Source organism: Pteropus alecto, unplaced genomic scaffold (assembly GCF_000325575.1).
Source record: "Pteropus alecto unplaced genomic scaffold, ASM32557v1 scaffold3, whole genome shotgun sequence".
Lineage (NCBI taxonomy): Eukaryota > Metazoa > Chordata > Mammalia > Chiroptera > Pteropodidae > Pteropus > Pteropus alecto.
Window position 1 is genome coordinate 8338075 of NW_006442484.1, and position 22520 is coordinate 8360594.

At 36.4% G+C, this 22520-nt stretch overlaps 1 long non-coding RNA gene across 1 annotated transcript; it reads left to right on the forward strand.

The window, feature by feature from the left end:
• Nucleotides 1-1116: 1116 nt before the first annotated feature.
• LOC112470324 lies at nucleotides 1117-15598 on the forward strand. The gene is made up of 2 exons (XR_003042944.1): nucleotides 1117-1213; nucleotides 15117-15598. It is a non-coding gene; the product is annotated as an uncharacterized LOC112470324 (long non-coding RNA).
• The last annotated feature ends 6922 nt before the right edge of the window (nucleotides 15599-22520 follow it).

Here is a 22520-nt window from a genome sequence, read left to right on the forward strand (position 1 = left end):
CTAAATTTTATACCAATGTAATCATTTACTGTGTGTTTCTGCAACTAGATTGCAAGCTTGACAAGATCAGGAACCTTGTTTTGCTTTCCTCCTGAGGACCAGTGCCAAGTGCCTGGATGTGCTAGATGTTCAGGTGATAGCTGTTAAGTGATTAATGGATTAATATATGATCCATCCTGTAATCCCAACAGGGCAAAATTCCTTAACTTTTTATGTCTCTTACTATATGTATCCCCACACTGAAACTAATGTATTTTTAAAACTACACAACAAAAACAAAAACCAAATCAATTGTCTCCAGTGTTTTGAGTTCTACTATAGTCACAAAAAGTATTTTTATGAAGCCTTCTTATATAACCAATATTTATCCTGAAGTATCATAAAGAAATTTGTCTTAGAATCTGTACTGTGTGTACTAGCCATGTATAGCTATTTAAATTAATTAAAACAAAATAAATTAAAAATTCAGTTCCTCAGTCACACTAGGCACATATCAAGCATGCAATAGCCCCACGTGTACTTTTCTATCATCACAGGAAATTTTACTGGGAAATACTGTATTAGATGATTTATATAAATTTAGCTTTCTCAAAATACTGACGAAGTAAAGAAAAAATCAAGAAATAATAGTGAAATGAAATTATTACCTACCAGCAATTTGTCCACCTAAAATTTATAAGGTCTTTTAGCATACTGGGGACAGAATTATACAATACGAAGGAGTCTTGTGGTTTTAGTTTTACTTTAGAAAAAGTTTGAGTTATAGCATTCTAAGCTTCCAGACCTGGTACCAACCTCTTCCAGAGAGATGTTTCAGTTTCAAAAACTGGTTTGGTTTTCCAGCAAGGATTATGAGTAGGTGGCCTGTAGAAAGTCTATAGCATGTAATATGGGCAGCTTATAGAGAAAAACCCTGCTACTGAAAACAGAAGTATTTGTTGGAATGTATTTTAAATATCATCAAAGAGCTGAAAAAGTAAAGAGGGATAACCAGGCCAAAATCTAAAGAAAAGTAGGACTCTAGTGAAGGAAGCAGAGCAAAGAACCCACTCTTGCCCTGAAATTTTTTGCTGATTGGAAAATATTGAAATTCTATTTTGACGGACTTTTCAGACAAGAAGATAAACAAAATTTTGGGGCCTGCTAAACTTGAGAGTGTGAGGCCTCAGCGTTTAAAGGTGGAACTCCAAGTAACAGCACCATCGGCATAAAGGTAATATGAGGTAATACCACTCTACCTACAGGGGGAAAAAGCAGAGCACAGGGAAATAAAAACACAACTAAGTACCTGTGGAAATGTAGTCACAAGCTGGCCCTCAGGCAAATTTGCATTCCAAATTCACCCCACTTCACTAAATACAAAAATTTCATGTCTTTAATTTTTTTAAAACTGGTCTTAGACTGATAGAGTCCAAAATGTCTGTGAAATGAACCCTTCTAAATGTTTTATCCAGTCTTGTGCAAATGTCTAGTTCACATATAATATATCTGCAAGTTTCTTTAGTAACATTCACCTTAACCAAGTTTCCATAGCTTTTACCTTATTTGACATAAAAATAAAACTTCTCTTTTTATATTTTCGTTTCATCAAGTTATAAATTTTGTATTACATTATGTAATTATAAGGACACATAACCATCAGCAGACTCTTAGTGGACACACACCTGATTGCTAGGCATGAAGCAGCTAGCCACAGGAATGAAGCAGGCTCTACCAGGGGAGGTTTTCTATTTACCCAAGTGCAGGATCTTCTTACATCCTTTGCCAGTGCTGTGAGGTAAACAGGAGAGGCTCACAGTAAAGATTTGCCCAAGGTTTACTAGCAGTTGCTATTTCAAAATCTTTTAAATCCTGTAAAAGAAATTTTTCCTACTGTATTCATTTAACAGACTCCTAGATGATAATGGATAATTCTTGTTATATTTGTAGATAAAGCTCTTATACATTTCCTTGATAATATGCCAAAAATATTCGGTATAAGTTATTTATTTTGTTACTCTCTACACTGAGGTTACCCACTATTTCATAGTAGTTAACAAATGTAGATATAAATTCATGAAATGTTTTCTGCAGATAATGACCTGATGTTAATTTTTTAAGGGATGACAAACTCTATACCACAGTCAAACAAACAGAAAAAAATGAGGGAGAGGGGAATAACAGAGGTGCTTATAAATCAATCTAGTCACAAGCAGGCAAACTAACATGAATTCTCATGGTTGCATTGCTTAAATCTGTGGTTATCAGTAAGATCTATGCTAGTTACAGGGAAAAAAAAAAAGTGGCCAAAGAGGGGGCTGCGTGGGGAACAAGACAGGTTTGAACCTCCACAACTTTGAAAGAAGAGGGCAGTGAAAAGGGCATTCACCTTTTAGTGATGGCCTTGGTGTAACCCTTTCAGGGTGCTTTTGGGGTCTGTTAGGAAGCAGTGATGACTAAAGTCAATAAGTTGAGTGTATATAAAGTCAATGGTCCCTGTAAGGCTTGATGTGTGTCGTTAGGCAACAAATAAACTAAATAAAGTCCAAACAAGGTCACCATGGATGAGCAGGCAAATGCAGAACAACTCTAAGACAAAGTCACTGAGGTATAAAATGTTGGGGTGAAAAGACAACTGGAAAGATTATAGACTATAAACTATCTGTCAGACAGGCAATAATAGAGACCAAGAATAAAGAGGCAACACTAGCTATTATTACAAAGGCCCACACAATTTGAGATCAAAAAACATAACAAGGTGTTCTCTAAGATATTTCTTTTGCTAATTCATCACACTGTTGCTTCAGCTCTGCTATACTCATTCAGATTTAATTTTCTCTGATTTGCCAGCTATATATGTATACATATATATACATGCACTCATACATACATAGATGTGTGTATATACATATGTATGCACTGTGTATGTGTGTACATGTTCACAAAGCAGATCACAAAGCAGAGGATTTCGTTTAACAGAGGACACAGATAATCAAATAGTTAAAAACTTCCCAGGAGAAATATATAAGGCTAGGTGATATAATCGACATAAAATGCACTTGTAGAAAGTCTAGGGCTTAAATTTAAATTCTTTCTGGCCTGAATAAAAACTAACAAAAGCATTTTTCATAGAAATACAGAATTATTTGAAACGATTTCAAATTTAATTTCTTTGGAACTTGAGAAGCATTGCTTTTTTTTTTTTTTAAAGCTAGGAATTAATGTTCTAATACTGATTAGAGAAAATTAAAAGAACTTAGACTTTCCAGAAGCAGATTGTAGATTTATACAATTAATTTTAGTACTGAAGTATGATAGAACCATAAAAGACATTCCACACTGAGAAATAACATGTGTGGCTCAGTGATAGCCTGGAGAGTCCTGGTGATGCCTAATATTCTCAAAGGGTTTATTAGGCACTTTAGCTCCAGTAGTCTGTTATTTTAAACATTGATACAGTATCTTTTTCTATAGCTGAGTTTTACTTTAGGAAGCCTGGGGTAGTGGAAAAGCATGTGTGCTGTTCGAAATGAGACAGATCTGGGTTCAAGGCTCTGCTCTCTATTAACCAGCTGGGGATTCTGGGGCAAGTTACTTGACTAATGTGATCCTCTATTTCCTCATTATAAAGTACTTCTTATTGTAAGGAATACATCTGATACAGTCATAAAAAGTTAGTGTTTCATGAGTATTATTAAATCACATTGATGTTCTTCTTGACAAATGACTCCCATTTTTGTTTAATGCATCCAGGATTGGGAATTCCTCACCTCTTGGAGTAACTACTTTCATCTTTGCACAGCTCCAGTTATGAGAAAGGTTTTTGTAGTGTTCAGCTGTACTCAACTTCTTTCTGGGACCCACCCTTTGACTGCATTCCATGTGACCACCTTTCAGTTCTTCAATCCTCTTCCCACTCCACACTCACCGCAGATTCTTGTGCTAGCTAAATATACCCAGTTTCTTTAGTCATTTTCTATATGACAGGTTCTCCATCCCCTTACCATAATTGTTGTTTTCTTCTGGACATACTTTAGTCTGTCAATATCCCCTCCATAGGGTCACTTCCAGAGCAAACATCAGAGCAGTATCATTGCGTCCCTTCTTCTGGAAGCTTCTTTAACACAACGTGCCATCACAGTAGCATTTTTGGCAGCTATATCCCACTATTAAGTTGTATTGAGTCGTTAAATTTAAACAACGCTTAAATCCTTTCCATTTGCACAAACCACATTTTTCTCTATCCTGTTCTTTTGTAGTTATGGGTAGAATTTGGGGTGTTTGGATTTTTCCATGTTTTCCATTGAGGTGAGGGGTGGATGCCTAAACAAAAGTGTTTATGGTTTTCCTGTTGAATTTCTTCTTAAACCAGGTCCATAGTTACTACCTATCAAGATCTTTTTGGTAAAAATCCTACTGTTCAACATAATGATGAGCCCTCTCAGCTTTGTGCTGCCTGCAGCCTGCAACAGCAGGCCATCAAAATCCTATTCCAAGTCCTTAATTAACATTTTGGGTAGTACAGTGCCAAGCACAGAGGCCTGTGGTGGGCTCTAAAGATAGCCTTGCCTTTTGGTTGGCATAAATCCATTCATCAGAAACAACTCTTTGCTTACTATATACCAGCTCATATTCAGAGTAATGTGATCAGAGATTGATACAGTCATATAGGAATTCAAGCTAACCACTTCATCTTCGCTAACTTATGCTGACTTCTTTGCTGGGGGCTTGCAAATCATGTCTTTAGTGATTTGTTTTAGAACATTTCCCAGATATTAAGCCCATCTCCTAGAGTTTACAGGATTTACCTTTGTTTTAAGAATAAGACATTTGTTCATTACAGTCTTCCCTAATTCTTAAGATTCCTCAAAATTTATTGACAGGAGTTCCTTTATTTTACCTTAAAATTCTTTCAGTGTTCAAGAAATGTACCTCATCTAGGTCATGAGACTTATGTGCATTTTGAACAGCCAATGCTTTCTTACAGGTTCCTCACCTACCCTATTTTTAAATACCAGTGTTAGTGCTGCCCTTCCCTTTCACAATCTTTCAGCTGGAAAACAACATAGGAATTAAAGCAGTTAAGTGGTTCTACTTTCCTCCTCTTCTCTGTTAACATTGTATCAGGCTCCTTAAACTTAAGGCACATTTCTGCCTGACCTGTGAAAATGTACCTTGCATGACTTTCCACATCAATCCCAAACCACTTAACATTTGTATTGTTCATAACTTCAGTCCTGAATGCTTGCACTCCATGGTCTGATCTGTTTTAGTCTGACACTATGACTTATTTTTAGCTTTCATTTCAACTTCCCTCCTTAGACCTGATACTTCTCATACTTTGACTTTTCTCTTCGCTCCTAAGCCTTGGCTATACTACTTTGGTCACCCAATGATAAATGTCTCACCTCAGCTAATGGGTTCTTTCTTTTGGGTGATACTCTTAGGCCTAACATTCTCACTAGATGTTGCAGTTACCCATTGCAGTACATCAAACCAGGTGGCTGCTGCATCACCTTTAAGTCACACAGCATCACTTCTGCTATACTCTATTGGTCAACTGATCACTAAGGTCAGCCTAAATTCAAGGAGAGGAGGCATTAACTACACCTCTAATGAGATAGTGTCAGAAGATTTGCAACCAAGTTGTTTAAACACCACCTGGTTAGTGGAGCCCAGTGAAGAGAGCCCAGGCACAAGGCAGCAAAGGCATTTGTTCCTTGTGCTTTTTTCTCCATGTAAGTGTACAAGTCCTTTTTGATGACTTAGCACTTTTCATATACCTCCCTTCATTCTGGACATTAGCAGCTAACATTCTTGTAGGTTTATATTGTTGTTTTATCTTTGAACATGATTGTTTGTCTGTTTTCTGTTTGAATTCATCAGAGAGAACCTCTTGAACCCATATCAGTTTATTAGTTCTTTCATTGCTTCTACCCCATTGTATTCCCAAAAATTAAACTGAAAATATTTCATTCCTTTTCTTAGCTTCCCTATCAGGAGAATGCTACCAATTATTTTCTTCTGTCTGCGTAACCCACTTTAACATATACACATATACACACTAAATATTTACTTATTGTTAATACTTGTCATCTCTTTAATTAGCGTGGGGAAGGTGTAATGGCATGGTTAAGAGTCAGACAGACCTGGGTTTTAATTCCCATGCTCCCCTACTAGCTCTCTGTATAATCTGGAGAACATCGTTTTACTCCTTTAAAACTTAGCAAATTTTATGTGATTAATGGGGATGACAGTGGGATTAAATGACAGTGAGATTAAATGAAAGAACACATGAAGAATTTAACATGTAGTAGGCACTCATTAAATAGTAACTCTTACTATTATTCATCTCTTAACCTTTTAACTGAAAACTACAACAATCTCCATTCTATAGTCTAATTCTGCATGAAACATCACCAGTCTGTCTATACTAACATCATGTGTTCTTAGTGAGTTATTGCATATATTTTTGCCCGGTTTTGTCAGCATTTTAAGTAAGATCTGCCAGGGTCATGGTCACCCATGTTTTTCTTTATTTTTGTAACCCTTCTAGCCCCTAGTTCAGGCCTGAACTACAAAGTCCAGAGGTGCGTCCTAGATTATACAAACGGCCCCTATGTTGAACATTTGGATGTCAGAGCCAACACTTGCCCCAAATTTCTCTCTGCAAATAACTCTAAGACACCTTCCTACAGAGAACCTAATGTAGAGGAATGCTGCTTGTCCAGAATGATCACAGTGCTTGCAAGTGTATAATTAGTCACTAGTCAGTATGTAAATACTCTGTAAATTGCTTTATTTGTTAACGTGAAAAGCACCGCAGAAATACAAGGTATTATAGGAACCAGGGCTGAACACAGGAGATAAGGTATTGTGGAGAGAGAACAAGTGAGTGAGGTACCAGTGTGTGTCATGTATCCCTCAGAGGGGATGGAGCTTATAGGTTCTCCCCCCTCGCTTTCTAAGAACACTGACTCCCCTGGGTGAATAATTTAAAGGACAAATTACCACTCTTCTGGGTACCAAAGCCAGCAATAAGCTGAAATTAAATTAAATCATAAAGCCCTACAAGAAACTGAGGGAAGAGTCAGAAATATAAAACCAAGGGAATCCAGAGCTAAGCATGAAATATTAGAGTCAATGCAATGTCCTTGCCTTCCTGTGCTGATGAAGGGAAAAACTGAAACCACCCTGGTACAGACTTAAAGGACCACCATCAAATATCCATTGTTAAGTACTTGGCAGTGGCTATTGCAATGATTTCAATTCCAATGGGGTATTGGAAGGAGAAAGGAGAGAGAACACTAGATCAACTTCAAGTCCTTGCACTTCAGCTTAAGTAGCTGGGTGACCTTGAGCTAGTCACTACCTAATCTGGGCCTTAGGTGCCTTCATCTTTGAATTGCAAAAGATAAAATCAGAGTTTGTGTTTCTAAAATATTTTTTCAAAATATTTTTATCAGCTCAAAGATTATAGTGTGCCAATAAAAAAAAAACATATAAAATTTGCCTATTAAAATATAGGAAGCTGATTATCTTTTTTCACAGCACCAGTCCTGGTATCGCCGTTAAAATTTCCTTTTACTCCTTTGAAAGGGGCCAGGAGACGTGAGAGGGGAGACTTTGGAAACATAAAGCCATACAGTTTTGTACTAATAAAACACTGTGTTCCCACACTTGTTTCCTCCAGAGTGAGGAAACATGGTGGCTTAGAGGGGTGGACCCATCCTGTGTACAAGGAGTTAAGTAGCACTTTAAATATACAAGATTGGCTTCTGAGAAAGGAACTCAGCATACCTGTACTAAAGTAAAAATCCAAAAATCTAGTCGTTCTACATCAACAGAATGACAAAGGATTGTGAAAGAGTTCCTTTATTCAATCAATACAAAGCAGGGACTTTGGTAAACAGGTTGGCAGCTCTTCTGCTACCAATGTGGCATGTAGCTAGCTCTAAAATAAAATAAAGTCTACAAAGCAGATGGTGTTTTCTAGGATGCTATTATCATTGAAAGACCTGGGACATTTCGTAGGTCCAGCATATTAAGCTTAACTCTGTCAACATCACTGCTAAGCCCTATCAGCATTTATTGCCACAATAGTATCATGAGAAATAGAATACTAAAATGCAGTGGTCCTTTTCCTTGCTAGAAAGCTGTACTCGACCTCTTGGCCTACATGGGTGAGGGCTGCAGTAAAGGCCAAAATATCAGGAATAATCACCTAAATGATGGTACGTGGATCTTTGAATTTCATGGGCCAGTAAAATTCCAAAGAGAAAGAAAAAGACCATCATATGGAAGCCAAATTTAACACCACTACTTCACAAAATAAAAACATCTACTATCCATGACCACTATCATTTTATAAAAGAATATTTTAACACCAAAATGAAGGAAGAATACTGTCTGAAAAACTACATTTAGTTTTCAGACATACTATATTTCTCTGCACTTTTTTCAATCATCAGGATCAGTGAAAAGTCCGTCCTGGATCAGAATGGTCCTTAGACCTGCATTTGGGAAGTCCTGCTCTTTGTAAGCTACCCTTAGAAGTAGAAAGCCTCTTTCTCTAACAGTTCCAATCTGAAATTTCCTCAAGGTTAAACTTTAAGCCCCATTTCTACTTTGAAGTTTTCCTGATTACCTATGACCACTATGATCTTTCTGCCCTCTGAATTCTTATAGCGCTTATAATTTTAATATATAATCCAGCACTTTCATTTTATGAGAATTTTTTTTTCTTTTTTTTTTGAAATTTACAATGTTTTATAGGTAATGGTTTCATTTTAAACTAAACAAATTTTAAAGTTTTATTACCAGCTGTGAGGACCACAAGTTAGACATCTCTGAAGAACATTCCAGCTTAGGGGAAAAAATATGTAGAGAGACTCTAGAACAAAGATGAATCATCCATTATTCAAAATGCATCTCAAGTTAGCTGAAGTCTTTTAAGGTTGACAGTATAAAATCCAATATATTTGGATCAGTAAACTGATGTGTTGAAATGCTCTAGTGGTACATTAAGAAAGGGTGTCCTTTGATTTCAGTATTTTCTCTTCTCTTCACCAAGTTAAGTAAGATCAGGACAATCATTTCCCAACTTCTTGTTCAAAAAGGTCCCATATTTTCATTTAAATAGAATAACAATTCTACATAATAGAAAATTGTCTTAGAGACTATCTAGTCCAACCCCTTGTTTAACAAATGGGATACCTAAGACCCAGGTAAGTGAAGTGGCTCCTCCCAAATCTCAAGCAGATATTAGAGTTGAGATTTCTACCATAATGTATGATCTTGTAAGTATTTTAAATATAATAGTCTTATTTCTCTATATCTCCTGTTTTCTTGAATTCATCACATATAGGTAGTAGTTTACCTGCAAAGTCAGCCAAGCTCTTCCAAGTTGGAACTCTGCTTTTCTTTGGTCTCTTCACTACAATTACCACAGTCCTAGATATTTAATTATATAAATAAATCTATATGACAACATAAGGGACCCTTCTTCATTTTCTTTTTTGGTGGACTGGTCTTTTCTTCATCTAAAACCAAAACCTTAACATTTCCACCTTGATACATCTTCGAAATATTTTCAACATTTTTAGATATAATTACCAAAACCACTTGTATCCAAATCTGGAAATGAAGACTCCCATTTCTAGAACAAATATCCCATATGACTTTCACCAATTCTCTAAACTTCTCTGGCCACAACTTTTCACATTCGTGAAACAAACAAAAAAAAATTTCTGAATAGAGACTGAGGTATTGGAGGGTTGGGACCACACCTTTTAATCTTCCGTATGTTACCATATAGAGCTTCATCTCAGGTTCTGCCCACGCAGATGCTCAGGAATTGCTTGCTAACTAAAGATTTTTATGATCGCTGATAGAAAATATAAATGCAAAACACGGTTTTTCCCTTGCCTGGAGTTACCCAGGAGCATCATTCTCATTAAGAGATGACCACATTTTAGAAAGTGGGTCTCATAAAACAAAAAATTTAATAAAGCCATCTGGGAAGATGATCGTCGTATAAATGCAAGATATTGATATTATCTGGCTACTTGGGGAAATACCATGTAAATGAAGGTACAGCCCAGCTCCATAATTCAAATCAAGTATTGATGTACAAGGTCTTTGGATAATGGACTTTGAAGATTGATATTTCTCACAAATCTGAGGCTACTTTTCTCCCCTTCTTACAATTTTGCTATTTTTACAGTAAGATTTTATTTTAATTTTTGGAAAACATCTTTTTTCTTTTAACAAAAAACTATCAGTATCAACTGGGAGTCTTGAAACAGAAATTTTACATCTGTTTTTATCTTTTTTTTTTTTTTTCTTTTGAAGCAAGAAATGATGCAAACAACACAGGCATTTCTTTCCTGCTCCAATAATTATGCAGAATATTGTTCAGTTATTTAGCATCCCAGTTGACCCAGCTGCTTTCTTTTCTTTTTGATTCTTCTAGCAAGGATGTGTATTCTACTCCTGATATTATCCTGAAGACTCTTCTGGATGAAGCCATACAATGACCAGTGCTCCTTTTTAACCAATGTTTCTCTGAGAGATAGTTGCTGAAACAGTACCAAGTTCACTCATCCAGTATCCACAAAATGAACATTCAGCTAGCTTTGACACTCTCAATCCTTTATGTAGACAGGGAGGGCAAAGAACATTTCTTTGACACTTAATGATTCTGCCTTTTTACCTCTGCTGAAGGAATTACCCTTTGCATTGAGGCAACAGCTGCCCCACTGTGTAAACCAAAGTTCCTCTGGGCGCCTCACAGTCTCTATAGGGAAAAAAATGAGATCTAATGTTTGTGCCCATTTTTCAGAAATGTTGAGTCCATTTGGCCCTGGCTGTCCCCAACCCTCCCTCTAACCACACACTCACCAAATAATACATAAATATAGTCAATCACAACACTGCTGTCAGAGTAGGCTGAGGTTCATGGGCTTTGTCTGGGAGTGTGTGTTGTGGGTTTGCTGGTCCTAGGAGCCACACATAGAGCTTATCTAGAAAATGTGCATGGCGGGGGAGGGGTGGCATGGAATGGAGGCAGAGAGGTTGTTCTACATGCTTTGACTGGCTGATGACTGGGGTGGGATAGGTAGGGAGCTGGCAATATTGCCTTGATCTTTAATCCTTTTCATAATCACTGAAGAAACTCCTTCTCCCATTGCTCATATTCTTGCATCCCTAAATCACAGTCTAAAAGCAAGTGTGCTCAGAGCTAATGGCCAAGACACTTGTATGCCCTGTATCCCAGGACAAATTTGCATACTTAGAAGCAGGGTAAGAAATATCTGCCAGCCCCTTTTCTCCTTAAGCTCTGCCAGGAACTGTCACTCTTCATCCCTGATGGAAAAATAATATTCTGAGTTTCAGCCTAATGAGGATGATGGGAGGTATAGAGTCTTGGAAGCCATATAAGGCAGCTCATTTAGTAAGAGCTATGGGCCAGATAGGGTACCAGACAGGAGTGTACAAGAAGGAAGAAAATCTAGTCCATGCCCACAGAGTTCTCAGTCTTGTAGGGAGCTCATAGGAAATTTGACTACATGGATCTGCTTATATTCTCAATATTATTCTCAATGTTAAGAGCCTCCCAATGTATTTCATGTTGTAAAATATGTAACTAAATTGCAAAGATGATAAAAATAGTCTGAACATACCAAGGGATTGGAACTCTGACTGCAGAGATAGCAAGTAGAGAAGTCATCCCATCCAAGTAGCTAATGGTAATTTATCAACAACTAGTATGTCAAGAAAAACAGCAGATTTGCTGCAAAAAAATAAAAAAAAATAATAATAAAAAAATATATTATAGGAAAGCCTTTTAACTTCTCATAAAATATTAGGCAATTATGAGAAGTAAACATTTATTTTAAAAAGGTATCTTTATAGAGAAAAATTAATCCCTTAGATAACCACATGTTTTATTACCATTGCAAGATAAGGTACTACAATATGAGAAGACAAGTAACAGTGACACAATCTTTTTTTGAGTCACAGTATTGGTGAGGAGATGAAGTTTTGCACATGGAAAAATTAAAGGGATATTGATTCACACTTTAAAATAGTTTTAAAACCTTTTGCCTCATATCTGAAGATTGTATGGACAAAAAAGATGTATGACCACAACCAAGAGGTAAAAAATTGGGTTTAGAGGCTTTTTGTAGTTAATGGGGTGAGGGTGGGGGAGGGACAGAGACAAAGGACTTGAGGTTAGGAATATAGGAAGAGCTGGTCAACTTTTTCTGTGCAAAGAAAAAGCAAAATTCTTTGTAACAATTTTCCCCAAGTGATTTTCTGTAAGCATCAAAAGTCAAAGGATTTCGTATTTTGTCGTTGAAGTGTTTGGGAAATTTTGAGTCTCATATAGATTTGTTTTTTAAAAAAAAGAAATAAAAATTATTTTTCTGACTTTTTTTCTTCACAGCAAAAAGTTCAGACTGTATGGAAAACAATAAAGAGAAAAGCAAAAATCACCTGTAATCCTACTACACAGAAAAAAATCAATATTAACATCTTGATGTATATTCTTTTAAACACTTTTCTATGCAAGTATATACATATGTTAACATATGCTTTTTAAAAAATGAAATCATACTAGGCATAATGCTTTCTAATAAATTTTTTACTTAATAATATCTCATTTTGGATCTCAGTAAATATAGATTTAAATTAGAATAGTGAGTTGAGTTATGTCCGTCCAAAATTGATGATCATTCAGAACCTGAGACTGTGACCAGATTGGGAAATAGCATCTTTGAAATTTAGAGGTCTAGAGATGAAATCATACTGGACTTAGGGTGGACCATAAATCCAATGACTAGTAGCCTTATAACGGAAAGGAGAGGAAGATTTGGACAGAGAGAGAGACAGACAGGGCAATGTAAAGATGAGTCAGAGATTGAAGTGATGCTACCATAAGCCAAGGAATGCCTGGAGATACTAGAAGCTAGAGGATACAAGAAGGATTCTCCCCTAAAGCCTTAAGGGATAATTTGGCCCTGCTTCTCGATTTTGGACCTCTGGCCTACAGAACAGTGAGAGAATAAATCTTATTGATTTAAGCCACAAAATGTGTGATTATTTATTACAGTAGCCTTCGGAAACCAATACAATTAACATTTTTATTGGCTGCATAGCATTTACTGTATTCCACTCCATATGGATGTACCATAGGGAATGTAATACAATGATGGACATTGTTAATGGACATTTAGGTTATTTCCAGTTTTTCACTATTGTAGACAATACTACAATGAACATTCTTGTCCAGGCGACTTTATGCCCTTTTATGGAGAAGGAATATAGCTTAATTGTTAACAGCATGGGTTCCAAAGCCAAAGTCAGACTGCCTGGCTCCATCACTTACTATCTATTACCCTGAACAGCAACTTAACTAGAGACTTTTTATTATATGGAAAGATTTTTTTTTGGCAGTGTCTGACATACAATAAGTACTAAATAAATGTTTTCTTTTTATGATAAGTTGTCAGAGATGAATAATTTTTTCTAGATCAAAGAAGAGATAGATACATTTTCAAAAATCAATGCAATTATAAAAGGCTTAGTAATAAATCTAATAAGCATCAGAATTCACTTTTCTTCACAGGCATACGCATTTTCATAGAAAAAATTGTAGTGCCAAAGCCTATGAACACTTAATTTCTAACATCTTTAACAAAACAAAGAAAGCTCATTAGTAATTTATTTTCATTGACTTTGAAAAGGCAATGATTAATTGTTCAACACATCGACATTTAAGTCAGACTACGTCTGATTTCAGCCCTGGTTCCGCCACCTTTTAATCTGGGAAAAATTACTAAATTTATATGCTCCTCAGTTTTTTAGCTACGTACTGGGATAGTTACCTCAATCTCATTAGGGTTATCATAACAATTAACTGAGTTACTTTATGCAAAGTGTCTAGTACAGAACCTGTAATAAATTAGAGGCATAAAATACTGTGTTATTTCTAAAAAATTAATGTCTAAGAAAACAAAGAAGAATAGTTTATTGAATAAAGAAGACCATCCTTTGATATTTGCAATCACTTCATATATGAATAATGAATACAGGCAGTCTACAAAAGCTTTTTGATCTTGTACCCCATAAGTAAAAAAATTTGTACCATGTACCTCCAACATATTATATTTGTTTATAAATTACAAATATGTACAATAATATTCATATGTACATTATAAAACTCAAAAACAAAAATTTTTTAAATGAGATAAAAATTTTAAAGTTCTGGCATTTTTTCCACATTTTAGTGGATCATCTTGAACATCACCCAACCTGGGTTCACACACTGCACCTTGAAGATCCCTGATGATACAATATTCTCAAATACAAGTGTACATAGGGATGTGATGGGCTCAAGGATTTGTTGATCATCAAATGCACATGAAACTAACCAGTGAAGTATTTCTGGAGGATGTGAATGCCTGTCTGGTACACACCCACTTGCTCATTTGTCAAGATTTGGTTCTAAGGCCTTCCCCTGCATGAAACCTCTCCTGGATTCTTCAAGTAGAACTGACAACTGCTTCCCTTGGATTCCCCTATTCCTATGCAGATATTTAGCATAACATCTGTAACATTCGACTGTATTTATTAGCTTCTCTGTCTCTCTTCCAATCTTGACTGTCAGCCTCTCAAAGGCAGGGATTATGTCTTATTCTTCATTGGTTTGCTAGTACTCGTTAAAGAGTAGATCCTTAATAAATAGTTACGGAGTGAATGAACTGACAAAACTAGATGGCAATACAGTACATAAAAATTAGGGTGTCCCGGAAGCAATAGAAGAAAAAACAGAAAATGCTATGAATGCTAACTAGAGCCTCTTCGACATAAAATGATGTCTAATTAGATTGTAAAGTCTGACTTGTCTGCAGAAAATTTCTCAGAATTTCACAGTGAATTCTCCAGATACTGCAATGGAATTCTTGGTTGCTTCGCTCCTCTGCACAGCTCTTCCTCTGCTCTACAGAGGAGGAGAGTTAGGCCTGGATGGGGATGTTTACGTATTTGCTAATCATTTGTTTGTTTTCTCTCTGAGCTCAGTTCTGCCTGCCAAGAATAGCTCAGAATGACAATCATTTTCATGCTTTCAGTTAAACAAAGGCTCCAGAAGGACATGGAAGAAGGGAACAAAGCCAGAAGTTTAACATCAACAACAAGAAGGAAAAAGAAGAAAGTTAAATATCCTGCTCCCTATTTGTTGCTATCCCATCTCAGCGTTTTTAGTACTCCTGTTCACCTGAAATTGGAACGTTGTGGGTAGGTTGGAACGGGCAGGCCTTAAATAGTTACAGTAAATAAGAGTCTGGGATTTCACCCTATGATTATATCCCTTGAAAGTCATTTGTATTTTAAAATTTCTGTCTCTCATCACCCCTTCCTCTTGTCTGTTATGTTAACTTGAAGCCACAACTAGTAACTGTTAGAAAAATTTATTTCCATATCTGTTTCCCTTAAGTGTTGTTTTCCAAAATGAGTTCTATGAAATGTCCATAGATGCTCCATGAAAAAAAAGTTCTGTGGTTAAATGTTTGAGAAATTTGTGGTTACATAAGTTAAACAAATTTCTTTGCAACAGGTCTTCTCATGTCCTTTAATTTTCCAATGTACCTGGTCAATCTCTAAGAGGAAACATAGTTTGCACCACAGAACCCTCTTTTTCTGGAATCATCTGGCCAGACTAGTGTTCTAATTATTACACTTTAAGATATACCACCCTTTTGATTTAGGGTTTAGTTTAAACTAGGAACTATTGACATCAGAGGCACAGACATTCAGAACTACCTTGGTCATTTGGATTGGTGTGCAGCTCTTGACAACATAGGGGAAATATCACAAAAGAACTTTCCCAAAGATTCTTCCTGTGAGCTGATATGCCAGTCCTGCAGAAAGAGATAGGTTAGAAAAATAGCCTGATGGAAGGGCAAAAGGACCTAAACTGGCCACCATGGTTTTAGGAATATGCATCTCAGGACCTAATATGTGCATTTAATCTCTCAGAAGTTGCTTATCAGAAGAATTCCCTTCTCTCTTGGGGTGCTTTCATGAAGAAGCCCTGTTTTGCTATTTTTACTCCCACCGACCCACCCCCACACAGAGCCTTAGTATTATATACAGCTTTTGTTTACACTGTGTTCCCACCAACAATATCACCTCTCCACCTACCTCATTACTACATAGTCTTTCTCTTGCTACTGTGTGACTTCCCTTTCTACCCACTGTAGCACGCCTTTATTTCTCTGAACACTCACACTATTTCATGTCTATACCAGATGTCAGAAAAATATGGTCTTCCATCCAAATCCAGCCTGCCATCTATTTTTGTAAATATAATTTTATTGGAACAAAGTCACACTCATTCATTTATGTATTGTTTATAGCTGCTTTTTCTCTATAAGGGCAAAATTGAATAGTTGAGCCAGTGACCATAGAACATACAAACCTAATATAATTACTATTTGTCTTTTACAGAAAAATTTGCCAAACTCTGTCTATACCATTTCTTTAGTATTTGTCATATGCAGCCTTACTTCGTGTGTGACTCACATTTGGATGTTTTGTGCCTTCTCAATGAGTTTTAAGGCCACTGAGAGCAAGGTCTATGATTTGTACTTTTCTGAACCCTTTGTAAAACCTATGTCAGGTTTTCATAGGTTATCAACAAACATTAGCTAATCATTGATTTTTTTATCGATTTTTTTTGAAAGAGCCAATTCATCCAAATTCTTTATAAAATGTCTCTTGTACCAAAAAGGAGAAAGTAAATGATGTTATTTTTATATCATTTCAGTCTAGTGGTTTGCCATAGGAAGTGGGTATGAGCTGTTTAAGTTGGTTAGCTTTGAATTTTTCTGAAAGTAAAATAAACCTCAAAGGAACAGCCATGTGTCTTCCAGGTTGCTTGGAAAATATTATCCTTTCTATATACAAATTACAGAAAGTTTCCTCATCTACCATATATTGATTCCAACTATCCCAAACAGTTACAAAATACACGCACACACACACACACACACACATACACACTTCTGAAGGGCTCTGTAAATACTAGCAAACAGAATGTGGACTGACAAAAATCAATCAGTGCATTCTCTGATAGCCATTACGCTGATCTTCCTTACGGCCACTTGGAGGAATAAGTAGCCTGGCTAAGACCTATGGTCCCAGGCAGGACTGCTCTGCAGTGGCCTGTTTTAATTCTGGAAGTTGCCTATGTGAATGAGCCTCTGACATATCAGACTGGAAGAGACGAAGCTCTTTGCATGGCCATACAATCTGTTTTGGAAGACTTCGCTGGCTAACATTTGTGAGGGCAAATGAAAATCATAAGCTAAAAGTGATGAGAGATGACTCCTTTCAAAAGCCAACAAAGAAATGCTCTTATTAGCATCTTTTATACACCCAGATGGGGTTAAATCGGCCACTCAAAATGCTTATTTAGTTTGCTCAGTACCAAGAAGTGGTTCCTAATGTTGTGTGCATGATTGACACACACATGTCTAAACTTCTCATGGCTCCACGTGGTTGCATGTGCCGGGCTGAATTATTAGTTTGTGTAAATCACCTACAATTTGTTCTCTACCCACAAATACAAGTGTCTGAAAAAAGGAAAGGAAATATTCTCAGAGCTCTCCTGCAGCAGGTTTCCGGCTCCACCACTTCCATTCAGGTTGACTTGTCTTTGTTTCTGAATAAATGTAAGGGCTGACTGGGGGTTAGATGTGATGATCTTCCCCTGGCCTGGCCCTGGTTGGTGGCCCAAGCAGAAAGAGTCCGATTTTTCTATTGTAAAATTGCAGCAGCAGATATGTTTGAATCTATTTAAAATAGCCTTTTTATAATATAACAATTTTTTGTAGGTATAATTTTCAGGGTGCCTACTGGTTGAGAGATGATAGAACTTATTCATAGAATTTACACTCTAGTAGTTTTGATAAATCTATAACATGTTGAAAAGGAGTTTTGTGGAAAAGTAAACATTATTCATCAGGGCTTTAGTTTCCTTTATATTTTGCTGTCAGCTGAGCAATATTATAAGTTGTTTGTTTGATTTTTATGTATATATCATTTATTTGGCTTGCTTTCTAGATCTTTTACCTAATCAAATCCACGTAAGAACAGTACTTAAAGCAACTCTAAATATGGCATGGGGGGAAATGTGTATATCCTTTTCTTTATATTATCTTTTGTTCACACACTGAGGGCTATGGAAGGCAAAATGTGGTGAGGTGCTATTTTATAGCATGTTTAATGCTTATCAGTAATTTTTTTCCTCTGACCTTCTGCCTCAGACAATTAATTTTGTTGAACTGCTCACACACTAGAGGAACATTAGAGGGAAAAATAATGTTAGTACTAGTGAATATAATCTTGGAAGAAAAGCTGTGCAATTATTCAAAGACCTAATCTTATCTCTTGTTTCATTTTTATATCACAAGTCTACATTTAAAAGTATTAGATATACTGTTCTGCTGTCCCACACCTTCAAACCCCAGTAAATAAATGCTGCTAAGTGCCACCAGGAGTGAAAGAGCTTGTAATGAGAAGTGTGAAGAGATGTGTGCTCCATTCATCATTCTGTTCAGTCCAATATTGAGGCTCTTGTTATCAGCAGGATTCGTGGCGGTGTCATCGCAGCTGGCATAAATCTTCTGTCAGTGTGGGTCGGACTGATGCCCTATTAAAACTCTGCTTTCAGCTAATCACAGAATGACCTTTCGATGTCTTTAATTAACCTCTGACCTGAACCATGCCAATGTCTTGTTGGTAGGTAAATCTATGGCATGACATTTGCTTATGACACTACATTTGTCTTGGTTTAATCAGCGTACCTTTCAGATTATGGCTTGAATGAAATACAGTTGGGATCCCTGCTAATAGTTGGATTAATTTTTAAAAGGTTAGAACATAATATTTTCCTCTGAGCTCCCAGTGATATCTTTGCAGACATTTCCCCATGGGGAGTTGGGAGCCCCCGTTAAAGTAAATTCAGGTGAGCCTTCAATTTCACCAATAACGTCATCTTTTCTATCTAAAGTTATTCCTTTTGAGTGGCCTAGGGAGCCAGAAGCATTGTAGATCCTATGATGACCAGAAAACAAAAGATTTAAAATATAATCTAGTCTCACTTGTCCAAGACGATGGAATGTAGCAGTGGGGTACAATTAAAAGAAAGAAAGAAAAAAGGAGAGAGGGAGGGAAGACTTTAATCACATTTTGTGAATGTGCTTTTTTACTCTAATATGTGAGTGCCTCAGGTCCCGAGACCTCTCTGAATAAGAAAAATCTCATCTATATCTCATTTCTCCACTAAGAGAAATCCTGTTAGTGATTTCCTTTCTGAATTAGTAATGATTACAAATGTAAAATATTTACAAAGAAGTATACTTTTCTTACATACAAGTATAATTATAAAGTGACAAGTGGTTACAAACTCATTTAAATTGACTAGATATTTTTTAATGGCAAGTTGTGATTGCCCTATAAATCATAACATTATACAAATAAAATAAAACTTTTGAGCTACATAAGATTTGTCTAATTTTATGCTCAATCAAAAGCCCCATGAAGGGCTTAGACAAGATGATCTCTCAGATCTTTTTTAGCTGTAAATGTCTATGATTCGGTGTCTCCATGTTACAAATTTGGGGTTTATTGAATCTGAATTCAAAAGGTTTTCCTATCTTTCAAATACAATTTAAAAGCTATATTGACTTTAGGAGGTAGAAAGTTTTCAAGTGTCCCACCTGCTTTTTCCCTCTTCTCTGCCTTGTCCTTTTACCTGAGCCTTTGTTGACTCACCTGTAAATTCAGAATAATAATACCTACCGATAGAATTGCTTTAAAGATTAGGGAAAATGGACATATAACACCTAAAACAGTGTCTGGCACACAGTGATGCACAATTCACTGTTGGTGCTGGTGGATCTAGTAGAATCTGCAGCATTTGTTAATAGATATTACCTCTTATGTTGATACACTAGCCAAACCTAATCTTTTTTCTTAAAAAAATTATACAATTTAATAGTTAACAAATTTGAAGTCACTCCTGGGTTCAAATATGTGCTCTGTCAGCAACTTACTGATTGTATGATCATAAGCAATTTACTTAAGCTTCCACAGTTTCTCATCTATAAAAAGGGAAAATAATTGTATCTAATTGGTGGACCTCTTGGATGAAAGGCATCATGTCTGATTTTGCTCCATATTTTATTGCCATTACCTAGAATGGTAGTTGGCACACCATAAGCACTCAGTAAATACTAAGATTTAACTATTAGGTACAATTATCATATTATTTAATTACATATTAACATTACACATTGTCTATCATCATTATCATCATTATCATTATCATCATTATCATTATCATTATCATCAATAAACTTGTTCTATTTCTATCTCATATCATCTTTGGTTTATAAGTGGTAGTTACATCTTTTTTAAAAAGTAGGTTTTGGTTAATTCTAGGCTAAAGTGAGGAAAGTGATGTCCACTAATGATATTATCTATTTGCTTAATTATGTATTTATTTAAGAAGTATTTACTATGTCAGCCTCTGGGGATACGATGGAAAGCTAGAAAACACAATCTCTGTTGTCGTGGAACAGAGAGTTTATGAGAGAGTTACTGATGTTAATCATAGAAGGACACTATAAATAAATAATTGTATAACTTTGCCAAAGACCATGAAGAAGAAATACACAGCTCTATGAGAGAGCTCTAACATAGTCAGGGGGAAAACGTTGCAGTCTAAAGGAAGAACAGCAGAGGATGAAAAAGCCTTACCATGTGGCAGTTTATATGCCATGTTATGAAATTTTGTTTTTATCTTAAATTCAACAGAAAGTAAGGGATAGAGCATAATGAGATTTCTGTTTTCAAAAGCTTACATTGAAGACCATATGGAGAGTGAACCAGAGTGAGATGGGGGCAGACAGGGAGATGTTAAATGTCAATGATTCACATTGTATAAAATCTCAAAGGAGTATTATAAAAAATCCATTGTGATTCTTTCTTTGAATCTTAGAAAAAAGTTAGGTTGATGCCTTCTTGATAGGCACCAAAAAAGTGGAGGAGAGAGACCTGCCAAAAATGCAAACCTCTCCTTTTACAGTTAGTATCAATACTAAGGACCAAGAGATACCACATATGCCTCTGAATTTATTCTTCTCTTCTGCTACTTTTACTGTCACCATGAGAAAATAAGGCTTTCCATGTTTATGGCCTTATATTATGGGCAGTCACATGCCCTCTAATTGGAGAGTTGCATGTTAAGCCAATGACCTAGCCTCATAAAACCTCTCTAGTTATTACACTGATGGGGCTAAGCTACAATGCAATTAGAGTTATGAAACTCACCTCTAAACTTTAGTTCCGGCAAGGACAGAAGAAAACCACCTCTAGCTAGAGAGTTCTCATGGCAACCAACCTCGTAAAGAGATAAGGTGGCTTGTTTATTCATATTTCCTCCTGCAAATATTTATTCAACTCATTATGTAGTAGGTACCTCTCAAGTATTAAATGAGAAACTAAGCCTGGCCTTGAGGTAGATGTCTGCTATGTCATGTGATTTAAAGGGAAGGGCTCACATCTAAGAACTTATCGTATTTATATAGATTATCTGATTTTATTATCAAGACAACTCCACAAAATAGAAATTATGATCTCCACTTTAGGACAGTAAGGATTTGACCCTAGATCAATCAACCATGAAGCCCTTGCCCTTCCTATACACCATGATGTTTATTAGGAAGGAGCCCCTAATAAGAAAGGGAAGCTAGAAAGATTCACCCTGTCCCCAGTGCCCTCTCTTTAAAACCACAACAAGGTTTTTGAATCTCAGCACTATTGACAGTCTGTATAATTCTTCGTTGTGTGGGGCTATCCTATACACTGTAGGATGTTAGCCACATCCCTGGCCTCTACCTACTACATGCCAGTGGCACTCCACTTGTGGTGTCCAAAACTGTTTCTGGACAGTGCCAACTATCCCTGGGGAGCACAACTGTCCCTGGTAGAGAACCATTGGTAGAGAATAAAGGCAAGAGGCCAAAGGACTGAACCCTGAGGTCCACCAACATTTAAAAGGAAGGCAGAGGAAGAGAAGCTATTATGAATAACCAAGGAAGGAAAGTTTCAGGAAGGAAAAGTGGGCAAAGTCAGCTGTTTTAGATTAGTTACATAACATATGAATACAAAATCTTTGAATTTGGTGATGAGAAGGTTCTTGGTGACTTCAGTGAGGTAAACTGCAGAAGACTAGAGAAGGAGGGAGCAAGAGCCTAGAGGTGGACAACAAATGGAATGCATGGAATAGAGTTAGTGAGAGTAAAATCTCCTTCCAATAAGCTGGAGAATACTGTAAAAGTGATGGTGTGCAAACTCTCGGTCGAGTACTTAAGACATTGGAAGCTTCTACTTTCTATATCTTGGAATACTCTCTCCGGGAGCCCTGAGCAGCCATGTAAGAAGTTAGACCACCATGCTGTAATCAC